The sequence below is a fragment of the Cannabis sativa genome, chromosome 1 (assembly GCF_029168945.1).
Source record: "Cannabis sativa cultivar Pink pepper isolate KNU-18-1 chromosome 1, ASM2916894v1, whole genome shotgun sequence".
NCBI lineage: Eukaryota > Viridiplantae > Streptophyta > Magnoliopsida > Rosales > Cannabaceae > Cannabis > Cannabis sativa.
In genome coordinates, this window is record NC_083601.1 from 10,883,196 (window position 1) to 10,898,683 (window position 15,488).

The following is a 15,488-nucleotide window of genomic DNA, read 5'->3' on the forward strand; positions in this document are numbered from 1 at the left end:
AACAAAATGAGAAAGTTGTAAAGTGAGGCCCAATTTCTTTATATGGCCGGCCACTATGCAAGCTTTTACCATTTTAATTTTCTATTATTTTAATGCCATACAATTCTAACCTGAACCTAGATGGCATTCTATAAATAGAAAGTGTTGGCTTCAGAAAACTCATGACTTGCATATTGTTCCTTTCAGAAAAAGCCATAGCCACTTTCCTCTCTCTTTTCTTCTCTTGAATTTTGAAATCATTGAGTGATAAAGTAGTGCCCACACACATCAAGTGGTATCTCAATCATAGTGTGTAAGACTGTGAAGAATCCAAACAACAAGAAGGAGAATCAGCATCAAAGGAAGGAGAAAAAGAGATCCAGATTTAGATCTTGATAATGCTCTGATACAGAAAGGAATCAAGGGCTAGAGATCTGAATGGAAAGAGTCATTATATTCCGCTGCACCCAATATAAGGTTTCTTGAACTTTATATGTGTTTATTTCATTGTTTTAGAATTCATATTAGGATGTTAATGAAACATACTTGGTAGTAAATCTAGATCCTGGTAAAATATTTCCAACAGTTTTATGTTAGTCAGGGCGTTGATTTCGAGGTTAATCTTCCTTACCGCGACAAACTGCCTTCAGAAACTGACTTGTAATTTGTTCCAACAGTCCACTGATCCTGACTCCAACTTTTTGAACCATTCCTCAGCAAAACCGCTTAACGTTAGTGAAAAGCATAAACACTTTGCATCATTGTTGACCCTCATGACGGTCATCACCCTGTTAAACCGGGACAAATTGTCACTGGGGTTCGAATCTCCCGTGTAAGTTGCCATTTCGGGCATCGTAAAATTTTTAGGGAGTTCCGCTCCAGTATGTATCGGGGGCATGGTTCTCGGTCCTCACAATTAGAGTCTGAATCATCCCCTTTTTGTCTCCGGGAGACCTTAGCAATGTCTTTGCGTAGTTATGCCAATTCAGCTAAAATTCCTTCGTTCAAGGTGCCTTCGGAGACTGGCAATGCGTGTTTTTTCCTTTCAAGATGGTTTCTTAAATCACCATGCTTCTCGTTGATTTTCTATCTTAAATTAGCCGGAAGATACCTCCGACTTTTCCCCCCTTTTCCACCGGTTGTTGGTGCACAGATACGCTCTTTCGGTTCTCTCGATCATGAGGACCAAGACTCGCTCGAGGGAGCTTGCCCCTCTGCGGACCTTTCCCTTTTGAGAAATCAAAGCGGACTTTTTGCGGATCCTGTGCCTTATTTTTTCTCCCAGGGATCGAAGTATGGTTTTTCTCAGGGTTCTCCTCGGAAGGGTACCGTATAGGGCTTGGTTCCCTGGTCTTAGGCCTCTGAGTGCTTGGCGAGGATTCTTCTTGTATTTCCTTTGGTCCTACGGTGATGGCCTTGGGATGTATATGTATTCCAGCCGTTTCTATAGCTTTTTGCATGGCGACCATTATCTCTTGCATCCTCTTATTTTGTTCTTTTTGGGCAGCCAGATTGGCTTCATGATCAACCGCCTTTTGCCTTAGGACCAGCAGTTTAGTATAGCTACCTTCATCGTAAGTGGCGTATCCTTCGAAGTTTTCTTCATATTCCTCATTGTTCGCCTCATCTCGTTCCTCAGAGCCCACATTTACTCGTGAGGCCACTTCCTCACCTTCTGGGTTCTGAGTATCATAAGGAGGACAAGGTTGACGTGTGTTGTTTCGAGTTTCTACCATTGTCGTTCTGATTCTTTGACTGTTGTCTTCTCAACGATGCTTCCGCCAGCTCTCAATGAAAGCACCAAAATATTGACCGAGATTTTCGGCAACCAATTAAATTAGTTAATGATGAGAGCTTTAGAATAATTAATGTTGTGGTTTTTACGTGGTTTGAGCATTAATAAGCCGTAGTCCACGAGTCTCTTGTATTAATGAGAGTTCTTGTACAGAGAATGTTCTTGGTGAGTTCTCTCTTATTTATTCGACCGATCCCCCTTCCCATTTTGTTCAGGGGTATTTATAGAGTTTTGTAAGGATCATTAAAAAGGGATCACTTGTCTTTAAGTGCCAACAATGTATGTGCACAAGTTCCCAAGAGATGTAAAATAGGGTATACATAACATATGCCGTAGGTATCATAGGGATTAGGTGAGAGTAATCTTTATTCTTCCTTGATTGATGGGATTCTTCATAATGGAGCCGTCACTAGCCCCTTTGATTATCGTGTAATCGCCGTAAATGAGGCTTACACTATCTGTCATGTCCTCTTATGGGCGTTCCAAGACGTTTTCCCCATGCTGCATTAAATGCAAAGTGACTGTTCGAAGAGGTTCTACTTCTCCCGGAGATGCTTTGTTGTATTTCTAGCTCCCGCAGAGGAGAGACATGCCTTATGTGCCTCTTCGGGGACTCACTTCCTGAAGTATACTTGCCCGTCTATATATGATTTAGCTAATTTTTTGGTGAGGTGTCCTTGTGATCCACGCGTCATACGCAGCCGCGGTCACATATTTTGGAAAAAATCTAAGGCAACAATTTCCTAGTTAATAAATATATCACATAATAATATAATATTTGAGCACACGTAGTTAATTAGATGAACTGTAATTTAATTAATAACTCACATATAATTATTTTTATTTAATTATTAACTTATATTATAATTAGTTTAAAAATAATTCCCCATATTTAATAAAATATACAATTTATTTATATATTATTATTATTATTATTATTATTATTATTATTATTATTATTATTATTATGTTTTATTAATTTTCAAGATATTACAAATGTATACTATACACCATATTACTTTAGTTAGCTTTTAGTTTATCTATTATTATAATGATTATTATTAAAAAATTATTTAACTCCTTTTATCAAATTTTTATTATTATAACCACCTATATTTTTGTAATTACACATTTATTTGTAAACATTTATTCACAAACAAAAAGGTATAACATTCCAATATAAATTCCTATTTTAATTTAATATTATAATTAAGTAATATATTAATTTAATTTTATATATTTATTTTATAAGTGTGTTTTTACTTTTTTGATTATTCAAGTATTCAAAAATCTTTATATATAAAAAGTCACTATCTAACTAATTTTTTAATTTAACGAAATATACTTTAAAAATAAAAAAATATTCTGTTAAATTTAACGGTGTTAGTAGAATTAGTTTTATAAATATATAAATATTAATATGATTTATTTTAGACTAATTTGAATATGTAATATTAATATATTATTTTTTAATATTAGGAGTATGTTCAATTTAATATTCTTAAACTTTATATTTTTTTCTTTAAATTTTAAAACTTTAATTATTTTTTTTAAATATTAAAAAATTAATAAGTGATTTTCTTTTTAATTTATAAATGTTAAAATACACATAATAAAAATAAGGGATTTTCTTTTACTTTTACACTTCAAAACAATTTTTTTTCTTGCATTTTTACGGAATTCTACACAAAAACTCCTATAGCAACTAACGAAGTAACCTAAATCGCAACTAAAATTCACATAACAACCCACATAGAAGTCACCAGAGAAACCATCACAACAATCTAAACCGTAAATTTGAAAAAAAAAAAAAGTAAAAAAATAATATATAAGGTAATTCTCCTAAAAATCAAAACAAAAAATATAACTAATTATACGTGCAATGCACATAACAATAACCTAGTTTTAATGATATGTGGTTATAAGCATAGTCTAGTAGTTCTACATTTTTTTTACAAAGTGGAGGTCCCAAGTTCTAATCCTCCTCTCCAATGTAATTTTTTTTTTCAATGATATAAGTTTTCATTACAATTTTTTTTTTTTTATAAATTAGTAAATTACTATATCATGAACTTATGTGTGTCATAAACTTTAAATTACTTATTTTAATATCTTAAGAAGTTACTAAATTTATCATTTTTTAGTAGTTTTGCGTTTTATGGTAGGATTAAGATAGATTCAAGATATTTAATATTTTTTTTCCATCTTAGAAACAATAGCCCTAGCCACTCTGTTTATCAATTAGTGCCTTTGACTTTCCACTTTTCTTCTTTTGCTAATCTTGATTTTTTGGAAGATTGATGATTTCTCCACGATGCGTAGTGTTAGTCGATTGAGAATCTACTGACTTGCTCCACGTTGCGATCAGAACAAAGACATGAGAGGAGAACTTCCACATCAACGTCTTCTTCTGTGAGGGGTTCAAGAGCAGTCGTCTGAGAGTGGTTCGGTTTGGCTCAACGACGTCATCCGTTTAAGATTTTTGTTTTCATTTATTAATTTACTATTATTAGTTTAATTCTAACTAATGTTTTTATGGGGTTAGAATTATAAGGAGTTCATTCCTTAATTAATTTTAATGTTGTGATCGTGTTTAAGTGTTGAAACTAATTTAGTTTGTCCATTAGTCTTGTCTTTTGACATGGTTCTTTAGTCTTGTCTTTTGACATGGTTTTTTAGTCTTTTCCTTTTAGTTTTTTCTGGTTCGAGTCTTGTCTTTTGGCATGGGTTGTGTAGCTCAGAATCATCATGGCGCTATGGTAGAAGCATTCAAGAAGGGGAAAATTGGATGTGTTCAACCCGAAATTGCTGAGATAATAGGCATTAAAGAAGCATTGAGTCGGATTACAACTCATTCGTGGGATAGAGTCATGTTGGAAACAGATAGCTTGGTGTGTGTCTAAGTGAGCGGTATTTTATGCCTTCACAATTTATGTTTTGTAAAACAATCTGCAAATAAGTTGGCTCATTGCTTGGCAAGAGACTCTAGTTTCTCTACAACTCGTGTGCTTCAGTTGGAGGACTGTTCCTCTGAAGTGCGTTATATTGTTTTGATCGAATTTATTAATTAACTAGGTAACGAACCGTGCTTTGCGCGGTCTTTATACCTATATATATATAAATATGATACTTTATATTCAAATTTTTGTTAGTAAAATTAGATGAAAGTTTTAAATCTAACAATTTTAATAGTTCGGAAAGAATTTCGACGACTTAAAAAGTTAAATAACATAATTTAATACACATTAAAATTCGAGAAAAAAATTATTGTTTAGCTTTATAATTTTGTAACATAATCTTAATGATAAATTTATCTAACTTGCGATTAGTATAGATAGAAATGAACTATAACTATAACCTTGAAGAGATAGTAGGTCTAAAATTTATAGGTAGTAAGTACCCTTTGTTACTATTATTTGGAATTTTTGAAAATAGACATAATCTATACTATAAATATAATATATAATAAGAATGATATTATTAATTTGTGGACCATTAACTGTAATTAATTAAAGTAAAATATCAATAGAAGGGTATAATTTAGACTAAGCAAATGGTTCCATGAAATTGATTGTACTATTATTTCTTATTAATGTTCCAAAATTTTGATTGATGGTCTTCTTAATTTAACAATTGATAATATTTGCACAGTTAATTAATACTAATGCAACTAATCTACAAACAAATATATTAGAAAAAAGCAAATCTGAAATTAAATAAAATAGAATTTTATAATTGAATTAACCACGATAAATATAAGATTGAATCACATATAGTTATATAATAAACTTTCGATAACTATTGTTATATAATAAAATAGCAATGTGATAAAATAATAATAAGGCAATAATAACATTTAGTGATAGAAAGATAGATATAAAATTCAAAATGGTACTCATAAACCATAACACTTTACTTCAAGAATAATCATAACTCAAAAATAAAAATAAAAAAATAGAATGAGTCTTTTCAACTAAGCTTCCATTAAGATTCTATAATACAAAATGAAAATAATTTTTATTGGATTTATGATTCTATAATACAAAATAAAAATAACTTATAATAGATCTATGAATAAATCAAGTTTATTAGAAATTTTACAATGCAATCTTCACAAAAACAATGTCTAATTTCTGCATATATGTGTTACTCAATGATGAGTACTCATTATTATTTAGTTTGTAACACTATTACATAGCACTAACAAAGAAAAAAATATTAATACATTGTAATCACTTTTTACTTTTGCCAATAAAAGTGTAGTGGCATGGATGTACTAAATTGCTTCAAATATTTTTCTAAAGGAAAATTTGATATATTATGCTAAAAAATGATAAAAATTGTTTAATTATACAAAAATTTTACACATAGGAAAAGGGTGCCTATTTTTCAATTTACTTCCAAAATTACCCCCAACCTTTCAATTTCCCCCCATTCTCTCTAACAACCCTCTCTCTCTCTAACAGCCAGCCCTCTCTCTCTCTAACAGCCCTCTCTCTCTCTCTCGAACCAGCACCACCTACGACAACCACACGACCCACCCACTCGAAGCAGACGACCGACACGACCTACCCACCCCTCCGTCGAACCCACCCACCCTCGCACCGTCGAACCCACCCACCCCACTCGCACCGTTGAACCCACCCAGGCGAACCCACCCACTGCACTCGCACCGTCGAACCCACCCAGGCGAACCCACCCACTGCACTCGCACGAATCTCGGAGCACCGTCCCCGCCATTGCCACCGTCGACTAAAAGAGGTATATTTTGGATTTTTTTGTTTAATTTATCTTAGAAATATGCCTTAATTTGTGGATAAATCTGTGGTTAAACTGAAATTGTTATTTAGTATGTGTTTTTTGTGATAAATTGTGCAAGAAAAATCTGGGCAAATTATGGGTTTCGTGGTAAACTCTGTTCTCCTGATTTCGTGTTTATGCGACGTTATGCGATTTACATGCAATTTTGTGCGATGTTTGCCTAGGGTAGTACTTCTTGTATGTTTAGCGACTTTAGGCGACATTTGTGCGATTATTGTGCGATTATTGCATAGGTTAGTACTTCTTGTATGTTTAGCGACTTTAGGCGACATTTGTGCGATTATTGTGCGATGTTGGGCTTATGGTATAGGTTGTGCGATTTTAACAATATTATGCGATTAATGTGCGATTTTTGTGCGATGTTAACTGACAGGATCTTAATTTGTTAGTTGTGGTTGCTCTGTTTTTTTGGCGATCTTATGCGATTATTGTGCGATCTGTCTGCGATTCGTTTTGACTGTCACCTAATTTATGCGAGTTTTGGCGATGTTTGTGCAATTTTAATGCGATTTTAGTCTAATTAATCTTTCTGAATGCAGATGGCTCCAGAACTTATTCTGCCATTGTCAGAGCACTTTCCAGGGCGTATAACATACAGAGGGAACGGATATTTTGCTTCAATCAAGGCTAAATTTGAAGCTTTTAACTTGACTGGGAAGGTGAAGGAGACGCCCTTTGGTGTTTTTTGGAATGCCAGCGATTTGAAATTCAGTGGGGTTATTGTGCATCAACTGTTACTAAGGAAGAAGAAAGTGAGTGAGGCCAAAAACGATGAAGTTTGGTTTTACGTGGGTAAAACCGAAGCTAGATTTGGGCGCTCGGAGTTCGGTTTGATCACAGGCTTAAAGATGAGCGGTGGTCCTTCGTCAGAAGAATTGACTGCACAATGTGATTCTGATCGGATCTTGCGAGACTATCTCAACAATTCAAAAAGGGTGACCTTTAAAACCCTTTGGCTAGCGTTTGAGGCATGCGATGTGGCTGACGATGTATACAAGCTGGGGTTGTGTGCATTTGTCGAAGGTGTTCTGCTGTCACGGGCCGAGGGTGTGTATATCTGGACAGATATGCTAAAGTTGGTAGAAAATGAAGACAAGTTCTTCGAGTATCCTTGGGGTCTTCTTTCTTATCAGAAGTTGTTGTCTTCCACAACTAAGAATATGCAACAACTTAGGCAAAACTACATGGATAAGAACGATAAGACCAAGAAGAAACACAAGAAGGAGAAAAAGGTTACTCAACCTGAAGCGAAGTACAACGTGTACGGATATGCTCCTGCGCTGCAATATTGGGCATTTGAGGCCATGCAAGTTTTGGGGAAGAAGTATGGCCAATGCAAAGGGACTCGATTCCCTCGAATGTTGAACTGGAGCACCCCCGACACAGTCACGAAACATGATGTCAAGCAACCTGATGTGGCTGCACTCTTTGAGAAAAGGGTACGTGAATCTTTCTCTATTTTAGCGCAATTATTTTTTGCTTTAAGTGTAATCTGTGTTATATGCGATATTTGATGCGATATTGTGCGATTTACTTTACAGTGCATTATAAATGTTCAGTGATTAATAAGTTTTTTGGCGACTTTGTGCGATCATTGAGCGATTTTGTGCGATTTTACTTGCACTCCTTATAAATTTTTACTTGTATTGTTTTATTTGTTTAGCGACTTTATGCGATTCTTGTGCGATTGTTGTGCGATTTGTTAGAAGTCTCATCACTTGTATTGCTTTAATATTTTTTGGCGACTGTATGCGATGACTGTGCGATTTTGTGCGATTTGCCTTGACAGTAGCTAATATACTTTTCTATGTATATGTAATAGATTTTTGGCGATATAGTGCGATTTTTGTGCGATATGTATGCGATTTTTTTAGTTTTATGCGATTTATTTGCGATTTTTGTGCGACATATTTGCGATTTAACGTGATCTTGTGTTTTTACAGATGGTTGTGCTTCAAATCTAGTATCCTCGGAATTGGGAGGTTGATTACTAGAAGGACAATTGTGAAGGTGAGGTCCCCACAGTGGAAATGGGGTTGGATGAGGTCGAAGAAACACAAGTCGGGGCGCAAGATTCGACCGCATTCGAGACCCAAGCCCAACGGGTGGCAGAATATGTGGAAAGGTCCAAAATTATTCCACCATCCCCACCCAAGGAAACAGCAGACGCCTCCACATCTGCCACTGTGCCCCCAACCCCTGCCACTGTGCCCCCAAGCTCTGCTCCACCCAATGACTCCGACTACCTCTTGTTGGCTAAGAGATTGGAGAAGGTAGAAGCGCAACAACTTGCGATTCTTACTGCCCAGACTGAGATGAAGGCTGACTTCAAGAGAAGTCAGAAAGAGATGAAGAATCTTATCATGGATCAAATTGCGACCGTGATAAGTTTGTTACAGAAGCAGCCTTCGGAGCCGACACAACCATCAGGGCCGGCACAGCAATCAGACCCCACACATCCATCCGACACGGCAGAGCCATTACAGACGGTACATCCATCACCGCCGACATATGATGATGATGATGATGATGATGATGTCTACCCAGAAGATTGGCAACCTGACGTATGTGACGTTCCTTCTACTCCTGCAAACGCCATTGTCATTTCGCTGGGTGATACAGAATCTCAGGATGTGGAAGAGTTGCAAGGGCCACCAGATGGGGTGGAGTTCTGTAGGCTTAGGCGAAAGCAGAAGCCGGTTTTCTTGAATGACTACACAGCTGGGAAGAAGAAACAACGACATGGGCCCGTGGTAGTAGACACACTGAAACCGGCGGACCCCCGGCTGTTAAAATTTTTCCAAAAGTGAATTACTTATGCTAGGGACAATGGCCGTCCTAGGGATGTTCACACTGGCGAAGCCACTAGATCATAGTTCGTGAAATTGATGGTGCTGAACGAATGGCTCGACGATGATGTAAGTTATTTCTTAATAGAATTAATTTAAAAATCAGATAGGCACAAATACAGATGAATCTGTCCCAAAGAAATACAAACTTACATTTAAAAATCACCATACTATATCGCACACAATATCGCACAATAATCGCTTTAGACAAACATAATATAAACCAGTTATGATGTCGCACAATAATCGGACAACAAAGGAAAGAAATCGCATAAAGTCACACAATATCACATAGTCAACAAAATCGCATAACGATGCACAACATATCGCACACCAATCGCCAAACATCATTATCGCACATAAAATCGTATAATAATCGTACAAAGTCGCCAAAATTAATCATGTCATCCCTAACCTCAGATTTCTCATGTAATCGCACAAAACATCGCATGATGTCGCATAAAATCGCAAAAAACAAAAAAACCCAGAAAAACACAGACTGTTAGCCACAAACTCTACCTCCATTTCAAGGACACAAAAGTCACATATTACAACTAACAACGTTCAGATCCATGCAATTTAACAAAAAATTACACTATTTACTAAGAAAAACACTTACCCATTGCTTTGTTGAGTGAGGTGGAGGTTGAGGGTGAAAATGGTGGAGGTGGCAGTCGGCCGGGAGAGGATCGATCGGCGACAGTGATAGAGAGGGAGTGTGTGTGAAGAGAGAGAGAGAGTGCGTGAAGAGTGAGAGAGAGTGAAAGAGAGAGAGAGTGCGTGAAGAGAGAGAGAGAGAGAGAGTGTGTGAAGATGAGAGGGAGAAGAGGCAAATTTTTTGGGTTAGAGGAGAGGGGTATTTTGGGGTCACTAATAAAAAATGAGGATAGTTATAAAATTTTTAAAAGGGTGGTATAATTAAACACCACCCCTAATGTTTAAGCATAAAATGTCAAATTTCCCTTTTCTAAAACTCTTGTCTATACCATCTTTTGACATCCTCCCTCCTCTCCCTCAATAACAAATTTTTATATAAAAAAAAAACACATACTAAAGTAAAATATTTTACAATTCAGAATAAAATTTCAAAAATAACAAACTAAAATTAACATCAAATTTTAATACACAGTTACAAAATTTTACATTATGCAGTTGATAAATTAATAATATTTCATCACTAATCACATATTTTCAAAATAAAAAAGAAAGTTCTAAGCAAAAGAGTTTAAAATTAATCTTTTTCACCTACAAAAGAGTTTTGAGCTACCTACAGTAAAAAAATCATATCAATTATCAAAAACTAATTTCTCTCTTTTCCAGCAGATTTCACAACTGTGTTATAGCCAAATATACATCAATGACATTCTACGCACTCTAAGAAACTCTACTTAGACATTCCTTTTTCCTTTTTCTTTGCCCTCTTATCTGGCTACTTAAGCCAACCTGTACCACTTCATCCTTCAATCTCTTTTCCATGTTTTATGTGGAAGTCAACTGCTCATTTTCATGTTTTCTCCTAGTAAAAGAGAATAAAATTAGTGGTGTAATTCAATTTTTTGTCTTATTATTTAATAAAATATAACCAAGATTGAAGAGTTCACTCAAATCCAACCATAACAATAGACAAATAATAAAATATAGAAGAAGATATCTATCAATAAACAAAACTTAGTGGCTAGAAAAAAAAAAGTGAGAGATTTAACTTTAATGTGATTTTTTATTGTAGAGTGTTTTTCATAATTTGTGGCCTTGATTATAGCAATGTCTAATTTCTAAAAAAATATTATTACCAATTATGAAAATCTATTATAACTTAGTTTGTCACACAAACAAATAATACTACAAAAGAAAACAATTCATCAAAAATTCATATTTTTTCAAAAATCTCACAAATATAAAATAGAAACTCAAAATTTTAACTTAGAGAGAAAACAAAAATTATAATTGTTTAATTATTTTTATATATATATATTGTCAGTGTTGTAAGACAATTTAGTTCAATGATCCAAGAAAAATGAATTTAGAAATATATCTACTTTTTAACAAATAATCATTATGTGAAGCTTTTTGTCATTTTTTAGTTTGTCTTGATCTAAACAAAATTTATAAATTTATGAAACAAAATTATCTGAAAAAAAAATTAATATGCCAATGAACTTCATTATTTAACATGTAGAGTAATGATACATATACTTTTTTTTTATTTAATCGTTTTTATATTACATCATGCATAACCTGAGACTCGAACCCAGGACCTCCAACACACACACACACACACTCCCTATGGCCACTTGAGCTAGCCTCAAGTGGTTGTAATGATACATATACATAAACTTATAAAAGAGTACTTTCTTTACAAAATAATCTCTGCATCAATATAAAGACATACACTCACAGCGTCAAGAATCACTTTTTCACCAACCAAACAATCAAAAATTGTTAAGTTCAAATTAGGGCAGAAGACAAAAAAAAAAAAAAAAACTTAATTAAGATTAATGACAACACTAAACATGTTGGGTTTTATGCCCTAAATAAAACTCTTTACAATCTGATTGGTTATCAATATAAGAAATTTGAAGTGATTGATGTTTGCATGAATTTTACATGCTAATGGTTTAATATGTTTATTACATTTACACACAGAATCAGTTAAATCCAGATCATATGTTTATTCACAATTACAGTATCGTCAACACAGTGGAATGTGATTGTGATCATATGAATCAAAAGACTTGGTCCCTGTTTCATCAGTGTTATTGGATTTACACTAATGTGATAATCAGCGATGATGTGTACTTACACTTGGAGTAAGTATTATGTTCTTTCCAGGACATTAGTAAAGTATACTAGTTTCGAATGTACGGAGTATACATTGGACTGGACCGATATTGCAAATAAGTTAAGATATTGCAAACTTACCGTTATATATATCTTTCCAAGTCAATATCAGTAGTTAATTTTAAGATTAAAAGAATCTAAATCCTGATATGCTTAGGCTCAACTCAGGAGTGCTATTCATGTTCTTTGATTTATTAGTTAAGCCTACTTTCAGGTCAGGATGATACGTATATTTTGGGAACATGATAGTATGATTGAAAGTGGGGAGTCTTTCGAACATAAATATGGAATCTATGGCTTCTACTGGTGTATAGAAGTCAAGTGATGATTCCCTTCGAGCTTAGCAAATAGAAGTAAATGGATGAGCTCTTGTTTAACTGACTAATTATTAGATCACTAAATACCATTTAGAGGTAGCTAAGTGTTTTAAGGGGCAAAATACATTGAGGGGTGAGAACGGTAAAGAAATCCCATCTCGATGTAGATCATCTATATAGAGGATCTTTAAATCACAATAAGATTATAACAATGGTTAAATGAGATAGCATATTGATATCGTGAAACATATAATATGCTCTATATAAGTCTGAGAGTGCAATTCTAAGTTCTAAGAGTGGATTCAACGAAGAATTAATAAGTAGGAATTTACTTGGTAAATTTGGTTCACTTATTGGAAGCTCAGCATATAGATCCATGGTCCCCATTCTAGTTGAGAACATTCTGCTTGTAAGACTCATTAATTGATTCGTGATTGATCAATTATAATTCTAAAGTTAGACTATGTCTAATTTTATGAATTTTAACTAAGCAGGGGTGAAATTGTAAAGAAAAGATATTCTAGGTTTATTTATTTATTAATGGACTTTATATGTCTAGTTAATAATTAAATTAAATGATAATATTATTTAATAATCTATTTTAGTTATTAAATAGTTAGTTTTGGCATTTAAAAGGTTAGAATTGGAAAATTGGCGTTTTTGAGAAAATAGAAATAAAATTTGATAAAACTGTAAAATCAAGTGGGACCCACTACTACACCTTGGCCGGCCACTTATTGTGGAGTTTCAAATTGATTTTCTCATTATTTTAATGTCAAATAATTCCTAACCTAAACCTAGTAGTTGCCTATAAATAGAAAGTGATGGCTCAGTCAAATCACAAGTTTCCAATATCCTTTTCTGACAGAAATTTCTCTCTTCAGAAAAACTGAGCCTTCCCCACTTTCTATACCTGGCCGAAACCCTCTCTTCTCTTTTCCCTTCATCAATTTCGACCCTGGTGAAAGAGTGAGTGCCCACACACAGCAAGCAGTAACTCAATCATAAATTGGAAGATTGTGAAGGATTAAACTTGAAGAAGAAGGACATTCGGGCTCAGATCTTGATTATACTCTGCTACAGAAAGGATACGAGAGTTAGAGATCTGAGTGGAAGGAGACATTAATTCCGCTGCATCAATGTAAGGTTTTCTTAACTTTATATGTGTTTAATTTATCGTTTTAGAAAGTTCATATTTAGGGTGTTTAAACAACATACTTGTGAGTAGATCTAAGATCCTGGTAACATAAATTCCAACAAAACAAACAACATTCCCATATGAAAATCATTTTTCAATGGCAGAACATCATCATCTCTAATAACTACACATGGTTATAGTAAGCTTTCCATCTTCTCATAATAATAATACAAAGAACACTCACACTACTTTTGAAATAGAAACATTAGAATTTTTCCATTAGTCCCAATTGCTAAAATATTTTACCCTATTCGATCATCCTTTCCAATTAGAAAGTGTCAGTATTGGGTCGAGAACCCATGCTATTCTTCAGATCTGAAAAATATAAAATTAAAATCAAAATTTTACAAATTAGTAACAGTAGAAGAAGAAGAATACCAAAAATAAAAAATAGTAACCAAAGCTACATTTTCAAAAGACCAAAATACCATTTTAAAGATTAAGCCAAAATTAATTTCAGAGATTCAATTCGTGAGATTTAAGACTCAATCCAAACCAACACAACTAAAATCAAATCATTAGAGATAGTCATATTGTCATTGTTAAACTTTCAGAGATTAAACCCAAAACTCATTTTAGAGAGTAAATTGAAAATCTACTCCAGAGATTAAATCCAAAAAAATTAAATAACTGAATCAAAAACTAAACCTTTTTCACAGTCTTTTCCTACTCAACCAATAATTTATCTTTGCAAAAATTCAAAAAACCTGTACAAACTCAAATTAGATTTTTGGTGAACAACCTTGTTAAAATCAGCATATATACATAAGTAAATTTTAGAGAAAATAACGTAAGAGATTAATTTAAAAAAAAATCTTCAAATTAAGATAATTACATAAGACATCCCAAAATACAGTTTACTTTTTATAAAACCTAATTAAGAAAGAAAAGAAATCAACTTTATATAAAAAATTAGACGAGATTTAAGACTCAATCTAAGCCAACACAACTAAAATAAAAAAAGAGATTGTCATACTATATTGTCAATGTGAAACTTTCAGAGATTAAGGGAGATATTAAGGGAAAGGAAGAGATCGTTACCTGAAGCCTTGGATCAAAGAGAATAGAGAATCAGGAAAAATCTCATTTAGAAAAAATTAGATTTCGTGATTTGTGGGGTTTACTTTTTTAAAAAGAATAATTATCAGGAAAATTACGAAAAAAAAGAAAATTAGGTTTCATTGTAATTTGCCACATCATCAGTCATCTCTACAACATTATTTGTATAAATTAATAATTAAAAAAATATAAAAGAAATATAAGAAAATAGATAAATAAATATTTATGAAGCTAATAAAAAAAATTCAAAAAATAAGAGAGTTAAGGAGAGAACAAATAAGACTAATTAGAGAAATATTAGAGCGCCACGTCACCCATCTCATACTTCTCCTTTATATATATATAGATAGATAGATCTTATGATTTTTATTAAAAAAAAAAAAAGAAAGGATAGATTCAAGATATTTTTCTTTTTCATATATTAAAATTTTATTTGTTTAGCTTTTTTTTTAGGACATCTCTATCACATTAATTGTAACTTTAATGTTACTAATAGATTATTGACTAACTAAGCATACTTTTGGATAATAATTTTTTTTTTTGGTTGATTTTTTTAAGTAATGGTGCTTTTATTATCTGGTCATGACAAAGAAAAGAAAAACATAAATATTTATTTGCTTAAAAATATGGAA